This window comes from Wolffia australiana, chromosome 1, assembly GCF_029677425.1.
Source record: "Wolffia australiana isolate 7733 chromosome 1, ASM2967742v1".
NCBI classification, from domain to species: Eukaryota; Viridiplantae; Streptophyta; class Magnoliopsida; order Alismatales; family Araceae; genus Wolffia; species Wolffia australiana.
In genome coordinates, this window is record NC_135835.1 from 1536367 (window position 1) to 1542750 (window position 6384).

Genomic DNA, 6384 nt, shown 5'->3' on the forward strand with positions numbered 1-6384 from the left:
CACATACAATACACAATCACATATATAATAAGTATTCAACCCAAGAATACAATCTAATTCGTACATACAAATTGCCGAAGCTTGGGATGGATGAGGATGGGGAAGGGATAAGTGAGACACTGAATATATCATTTCACTGTAAAAGATCTTTCATGTTCTTGGGTCTCGCCAGCACTGCCTAAACTGAGACCAAGAGTTTAAGACGAAAGGTCCGTCGTCATTAGGCGCCTTGTAGGAGGTGCAGGGGGATGCCAAGACCTCGTTACGAGAGGGAAACGGTCCTCGGGGGCCGATCTAGCGTTGTTCTGGGTACTTTCATCCATCTCTGGCGGACGTTGAGCTGTTGAAGAGGAGATTAGCAAGAGAAGCGAGAAGAACACTGCTACCGTTATCGTCCTTGTTCTTCTTGTAGATCTTGACGAATTTGACATGAAGGTGACGACGAACGATTGCCTCTTCCTGGAAAGTTAACATCTGCACGTCTCGTGGGCTGTGGTGGTGGTGGTGGTACTTAAATTGTTGAGGTCTCGTTGTGTGTACGAAGAGACTTCACAACCCAACATTCCCCCGTCAGTTCAAGTTGAATTGAAATCTTTGGTGAATGGTGTGTTTGACCTGTAGAAATGGTACCCCGTTTGAACAACAGGGTCAGAACACGAGAACAGAGATAAGACGCGTGGATGGAAGAAACAGTCAGATTAGTCTGATTCTTCCATTTTGGGATGTTTTATATTCCTAGTCTTTTCAGCTTTGTTATTTCTTTGAATTATTCTTCGCACGTCAGATTCTTCGTAGATGAGTACATCACTCAAATGGAAAACCGTTTTTTGAAAAGCACGATATCAAGTTTGTCAGATGATTCATTGAAAGAGACATTTTTTAATGTTTTAAAAAGTTGGTGCCACCATTAAGTAAAAATAATTTTGAATTAAAGTAAGCCTTCCATGACACCTTTTATTTTCTTACCAGGCACAGACTTAGTGAGGGCATTTATGGAACTTCCATGAACCCTCTGACACCCCCATGATGATGTCCCACCATCGATGTCAGCACAAGGATTAATTTGTAACAAGAGTTGATCATCCAAATATGGGATCATGTTTGACTCGTTGACCTTTCTTGCAAAGTTAAGCGTATCGGGACATTTCATGAGAATAGGTGATGTGGGCATGTATGGTATGGTTTTGAGTTTCCAACTCACCCTAAAACTCACTAGACATGATTTCAATAGTTTTTGTAATGGCTTGTCAATAAGTTGACCACGGAATGGTCATTAGTTGAATGATTTTGATGTAACAGGACGTGTCGGGATTGAGCGGCTCGTGTTACACCACAAGGAGAAGGACAACTAATTTGTAAGCGGCAATGCGGGGCGACCGCGTCAGTAACAGTGAAGGGTGAGCCTCGGCTACGGCTCGTTATAGGAGACAAAGACAGGCGTCTTTGGCGCAGAGCGCCGGCTGTTCTACCTGCGACGGCATGTACTTCGTGGAGGTGAACTAGCGGCGAGATTTCGTCTAGTGGAAATCTTCCTTGAAGCTACTCTAGGAGACCATAACGGCGGGCATAGGACAGCGCAAAGGCACAACGAGATAGGGCAGCTGCAGCAAGGTACTATAGGACTTCAGCGACGGCGATGTCTGGCGTCACTACGATGACAATGATGGCTGTAAAGCTATCTATTGGCGGACGGAGGTAGGCGTTGGCGGCAGCTGTTCATCCTGCGGCGACATGTGCTTCATGGCAGTGACTAGCAGCGGCTGGTCGTCCTGCGATCGCTCCCCTCGGAATTACTCTAGGCAACACTAGGTGCGCATGTGGCGTGTGTATACACGGTGATGCAGGCAGGCACCGTCGCATAGATAAGTACGATGGCGCAGGTAGGCGTGACGGTGCATGTGGGCACGGCGGCACAGGTGGGCGCGGCGGCGCAGGTGGGGGCAGCGACGCAAGTGTGCGTGGTGACAGGCTAGGAGGTGAGCGTGGTGACGACAATGGAGGCACAGTTAGGCGCAACGTCGAGCTCGGAGGCAAGTGCGGTCGCGAGGACGATGGAGATGCAGGTAGGCGCGACTACAACTCGGAGGCAAGCGTGGTGGCGTGGTCGACAGTAGCGCAGGTAAGCGTAGTGCCGGGCTCGGAGGCAAGCACGGTGGCGAGGACAACGACGAGCGAAGGTTGGCGTGGTGGCATCCGGAGGTGTGGCGGCGAGCGCGACGGCACGGCGACATGACGTGGCCGCAGTTGTAGCCAAGGCAGGCGACTATGGTGGCGGCAGCGGCAACAGCGGTAGAGCGGCTGCGGCTGCTAGCGGTGGCGGCTGTGGTGGCAGTTGCGGCGGCGCTGGAAGGCCGCGACCGCTGCGGGTGGTTGCGGCCGGCTGCGGCCGCTGCGGCCGTGGCTAGCGGCTTGCGGCTACGGCCACTACAGCGCTCCAGAGAAGATACGGCATAAATGCCCTAATTTCTCTTCTCGAGGGGCATTTTTATAAATATCTCAAACTCTAAAACTAAACTAAAAAAAACAACTCAATTAACGGAAAACCCCAAAAGACTACATTTGACTCTTTTTTTCCTTTCTTTGTGCTCCTTTCTACGATGGTAACTCCCCCCCCCCTTATAAGGGAAATGTGGGCCTTTCCCCTTAGAAACAAAGGGAAGAAGGCCAAAACAAGTTTAATAGGGGGCTAATAAGAAAAAAAGCACCACATACATGCCCATACATGGGCTCGCCTATGCACAAAAATGTGGAACCATACCTGGCCCACACGCGTGGGAACAAAACAAAGGAAGATAATTCTTCGAGGCTGGATGGTCCCCCATCAGATTTGTATGGGTTGATCAAACTATATGTAGACTTCATAAGGTAAATTCATCAAAATCCATACATTGACTTAAGTTATATGCTATTGAATCTTTAAGAGAGACAAAGACAGAGAAAGGGAGAGAAGGGGGGAAGAGAGAGAGAAAAAGGTCCCATGAGAATGATATAGAGTGAGAGAGACAACGACAGGGACAGAACCTATGCAAAAGAGAGAGGGAGAACAAACGAGAACTAGAGAGAGTGAGAGAGTGTGTAGTTGAGAATAGTCCATGACCGTCACTGATGCCGGACGTCGTCTCGACGTCGTCCGGTCGTCACCGAAGGTATGGGTTCGGTGTCGTTTTACTAACTAGCCGGACTACGACGCAAGACGTCGTCCGATGTATGCGAATGGACAGGTGTTAATGACGAAGTAAACGGACGAAAACTCTAATGTAGTACGTGCATGCGCTGACAAGCAAAGAATTGCCATTCCAAAGAAGTGACGGGTCGCCTGAGCGAGGCCTGACGGGCCTCTTGAACCTCGCCCAAAAGGGTCGAGGACGAGTACGTCACCGAGCGGGGAATTCTCGCCAAGGTGCTCACACACGACGGGTGTACCCGACTTGTACCGGACGGGTAAAGACTTTCGTATAATTTTGTCGTCATCTCAACCTGTCTCACACTCACCTATCTAACCCGAGCGCGGAGGAGGCAAGTCGAAGGTGTACTGAAGAAGATAAAGGACGAGAAGGAGAGCGAGTGAATAGTACCGTCGTCGCGCTGGCGACAGATTTTCGTGCTTCGGAAGTCGGTAAGAGGTGCTAATGCTGAAGGCGGGGCGAGGCTGGAGAGATCGGGTGTGCGAGAGCAGTCGATGTCGACGGCAGATTCGTCTGTGGACCGATGGCGTGTGTTCGCAGCGTGCAGATATCCACGACCCGTAGATCTTCCTGAGATCGCGAGCGCCGGCCGGTTATGAATGGTGTAGAGTTGCCGCAGGCAGTGTGGGTTGACGGGATTGGGTCGTCGTGGACAGGTGAGCAGAAGAGTGAAGGATGATGTTTGGTGTAAAGGAAAGTGGTGGTTCGGTTGGCAGGGCAAGAGTTGAAGAATAGGGGAATTGGTGGAAAGGGAGAAGGGTCAAACAGCGTAGGGAAAAGAAAGGCAGAGAAGAAAGACTGGTGGAAGGGTCAAAGGGCTGAGAAAGGACAAAGGAAGGTGGAAGGGTCAAAGCGAGTGAAAAAGTTGGGAGGCGGAAGAGTCAAAGGGCTGAGATTGATCGGGGAGAGAAAGAACCAGGGGAAACGGATAGGATGGCGGAAAAGGATCAAGATCGGGGGGGAAAAAGAAAGAGGTGGTCGGATGGCAGAGAAAGAGAAAAGAGAGTGGGAAAAGTCAGACGGCGGAGAGAGAAATGAGCGGGGGACAGAGACCGGTCGGGAGAGAGAGGAAAGAGAGTGGGGGGGAGACCGGTCGGGAGAGAAAAGGATGGAATGGAGATCGACTGGGGGAAAGAAAAGTAGCGGGGAAGGGGTGGAGAAGGAGACGATAGGGTCAACGGGCGGCGGTAGGTCGATTGGGGGCGGTAGTCGGGCGGAGGGCGGCCGCGGCCGGCCGGAATCGGCGGCGGTCGGGAGGCGGATGGCGGCGGTCGGCGGCGATGGGAGCAGTCCGGCTGGCTGCTCCCTCTTTCCTCTTCTTTCTTCTTTCTCTTCTTCTTTCTCTTCTTCTTTCTTCTTCTTATTCCTCTTCTTCTTCTTCTTCTTCTTCCTCTTCTTCTTCTTTCTTTCTTCTTCTTCCTCCTCACGATCGTGACTCTTCCCACTTCTTTGAAAAATAACTGCCAATTAGGAAAGAGTGGGTCCCAGGACGCCCACCCCTTCCCCTTATATAATGGGTGAAGGTGGGCCTCCCTTTAACAAGAGAAAATCAAGAGATTAAGGAAAAGCTGATAATGGGCTTGTCAGGCCCATGTGAGGGAAAGACGTCCTCATGTGGGATCTTCCCCTCACTACACGACGATGCATAAAATACGAAACGAAAGGAAATGAAATGAGAAGAAACAAAACAAGAGCAAAAAGGGAAAAGTGGCCGCTCCGAAGGTGACGTGCGCGCGCGTGTCATGCCGAGTATTTGAACTCGGGGTCGCGTGTCGCTGCGGTGGCTCGTCGTGTCGGCTGGACACGTGGTGGTGGCGGGCTCGACGACGAAGGTGGTTCCTCGCGTGCTGGCTCGATGACATCCGGCGGCTGTTCTCGTGCTGGCTCGATGACGTCCGGCGGCTGCTCTCGTGCTGGCTTGATGACGTCCGGTGATGCTGCGCCATCAGTCACCATCCCCTTTGAAAATCGCATCACCGTTGTTCTTGAAGTCATCATCCTTGTCCATGATAAACAACATCCCCATCATCGAAGAAAATCGTCATCCATGTCACCGATAAACATCATCCCCGTCGATAGTTGGTGTCCCCATTATCGATAATCATCCTCCCCATTGTCAATGATCCTTAGCACGACCCTGTGGGTGGTCGTCCCAATAATCGACGGTCATCATCTGTGTTGTCAATGTTTGTCATCCCTTTCATTGATGACCCTCATTCCTATTGTCAACAATCATCATCCCCATTGTCGACTATCATCCCCATGTCATCAATTGTCCTCATTCTCATCTATGGTGGTTGTCTTTGTTAGTCTTTTCCCCACCCACAATAGTCCTCTTCTCCATCCTTGATGATCAGCTTCATTAGCCTTTGTCCCTGTACACGATGGTCCTTGTCATCATCCATGATGGTCATCTTCCTTAGTCATTGGACCCATCCATAATGTTCTTCTTCCCTGTCCTCAACAATCCTCATCTTTGTCCAGGATGATTGTCTTTGGTGGTTGTTCTCATCATCCAGAAGAGTCTTGGCTACCTTCCATGCTAGTCCTCGTCCTCACATTGGTCATTTTTCTTGTCCATAATAGTCCTCGTCTCCTTTTAGGATAGCCCATTGTCAATGATCCTTAGAAGGATACCCCATCTATGTTTGTCATCTAGAGATTCCATAGTTGAATGTCCTCATCCTCATCCAGGACTCTCATTATCCCCAGCCATGACAGTCATCCCCCTTCCACAAAAGTCTGAGTCCCTATCATAGATATTCCTCTCCATTCAAGATGGCCATCTTTCCCCTCCACAACAGTCCTCGTTCCCTTCCAAGACCATCCTCATCCTTGTATGCAATTATTGTGCTCCTCATGGTCCTCACTTTTTAATTTTTTAAATTTTTCTATCCACACTTCAATCATCCAAACCATCATCAATCGTTCTTCATCATTCGTGCTGTCATTTCTGTCAACACTAGGAAACAACATGCCCCGGACGTGATGGAACAGATACAAGGCAGTGATGAACGAGAGCATGATGTGGAATTTTTCATGTGTTTCATTCTTGGTGGAAATATATGTGGCCGGCAACTCGATTGCACATTCCATATCTTGTTTCATCTATCTCTATATCTATTACTATAAAGCAAATTGGTGTGCCCTTCTGGCCTCTGATTGGCTGAAAAGAGAGTGAGAGAGAAGAGATAGAGTG

General features: G+C 49.8%; 1 long non-coding RNA gene across 1 annotated transcript; it reads right to left on the reverse strand.

The window, feature by feature from the left end:
* On the reverse strand, positions 1-5156 carry LOC144700824 (uncharacterized). Its single transcript, XR_013580875.1, has 2 exons — positions 3576-5156; positions 1-615 (listed from the first exon to the last, which is right to left on the reverse strand). It is a non-coding gene; the product is annotated as an uncharacterized LOC144700824 (long non-coding RNA).
* Positions 5157-6384: the final 1228 nt, after the last annotated feature.